The following is a 1,583-nucleotide window of genomic DNA, read 5'->3' as shown; positions in this document are numbered from 1 at the left end:
GGTAGGAAAGTGTATGCAGGCGTGTCTGTGTGTATGTGGGATTAGGGGGCACCCGTCCACTGGCCGAGGCTGTGTGTATGCGTGTCTGTGTGCACGTGAGAGCGTCTGTGTCTGTGTGTATGTGTGTCTGTGTGTCTGTGAGGGATTTGGGCGTGGCCATCAGCTGTAACAACTATCTGCCAGGGCTGGCGATCAGCTAGTGAAAGTAACGGAGCCGCCGCAGCCGCCAGTGGAGGCTATACGATCTGAATTCACGGCTCGTTGGTCTAGGGGTATGATTCTCGCTTAGGGTGCGAGAGGTCCCGGGTTCAAATCCCGGACGAGCCCTGCGTTTAGTGAGTTAATGGGAAATGACCTTGCCGCTGGGCCTAATCGTGGTTGTGGCCCCCTGCTGCTGGTGGGTTATGAATGTGAACGGCAACGCTGATGAGCTTTGAACTTCAATTGCTAGTGTCAAGGACGTCCTATTTACGCAAGGTCGCCCTTATAAACGCCGTGGAATGGATATGGCAGCACTGGCTGAAGTTAAGCTGAAGAAAACGGCTATCAAATGCAAAATGGTTTTCATGCATTTCAGTCCATCGTATGTCGACAGTCCAAAGAATCATTTTGTCGACTCGGATAAACGTTTGTCGGCACTGGTATCACTGTCAATGTTACCAAATGCCGTGAATAGAATAGTACGGCATTTTATAAGATTGGGCCATGTCACATGTGATATACTGACGAAAAGCAAATCCTCAAAGGGGACCGCAAAGAAATGCAAGTGACGTAACGTTCTGGATTTTTATTTCCCAAAACAGAGGCTGAGAGATGAGCTCTCCCGGCCAGCACAGTCTTGAAGGCAGAGAAAACTTGTGCGAAGCAAAAAAAAAAAAATAAAATAAAATAAATAATAATAATAGTAATGCCAACTGATAGTGCCACAGACTATACCTATGCCTCTGATTTTCGAAACTTTTAGTTGTTGATCCTTAAAATGAATATTTTTATTTACTTCCAAAAACAAAATCGTTAAAAAGCCTATAAAAATTGGGGAAACTGTCCTAAAAAGGCCTGTACACATTGAGCTAACCATTGTGCTGTTTTCAGCCAAAATAAGCTCCGCCCAAATAAGCTGACTGAAAGGATTGCTCACGTTTCGTTGATGAGAAATGTCAGCACTGGCACACTCCGGTCTTAGCAGCTATTAAACAAAGAAGAATAAGGATGTTTTCAGGCACCTGCGGGTGAAAATAAACGTGTATGTGGTGTGTGGGGGAGCACCGGTGCCTGTATGTAGGTATGTGTGTCTGCGGTGTATGTGGAGGCGCCTGTGTCTGTGTGCGTGTGTTTCTGTGTGTATGTGAGAGAGTTGGGCGTGGCCATGAGCTGTAACTATCTGCCAGGGCTGGCGATCAAACTAGTGAAAGTAACGGAGCCACCGTCAGCCGCCAGTGGTAGCTGTAACACCGCACTCACGGCTCGTTGGTCTAGGGGCATGATTCTCGCTTAGGGTGCGAGAGGTCCCGGGTTCAAATCCCGGACGAGCCCTCCATTTAATGAGTTTCTGGGGACATGACCTTGCCGCTGGGCCTAATCGT

The 1,583-nt window shown here is 47.8% G+C and overlaps 2 non-coding genes across 2 annotated transcripts; both read left to right on the top strand.

The window, feature by feature from the left end:
• Positions 1–255: 255 nt before the first annotated feature.
• Positions 256–327, top strand: Trnap-agg. Its single transcript has one exon. It is a non-coding gene; the product is annotated as a tRNA-Pro (tRNA).
• Positions 328–1,461: 1,134 nt separating this feature from the next.
• Positions 1,462–1,533, top strand: Trnap-agg. The gene has a single exon. It is a non-coding gene; the product is annotated as a tRNA-Pro (tRNA).
• The last annotated feature ends 50 nt before the right edge of the window (positions 1,534–1,583 follow it).

Source organism: Amphibalanus amphitrite, unplaced genomic scaffold (genome assembly GCF_019059575.1).
Source record: "Amphibalanus amphitrite isolate SeventyFive unplaced genomic scaffold, NRLGWU_Aamphi_draft 000937F_arrow, whole genome shotgun sequence".
In the NCBI taxonomy this organism is placed as follows: Eukaryota; Metazoa; Arthropoda; class Thecostraca; order Balanomorpha; family Balanidae; genus Amphibalanus; species Amphibalanus amphitrite.
The sequence above is the reverse complement of the archived record's forward strand: the minus strand, read 5'-3'. Positions and strand labels throughout refer to the sequence as shown.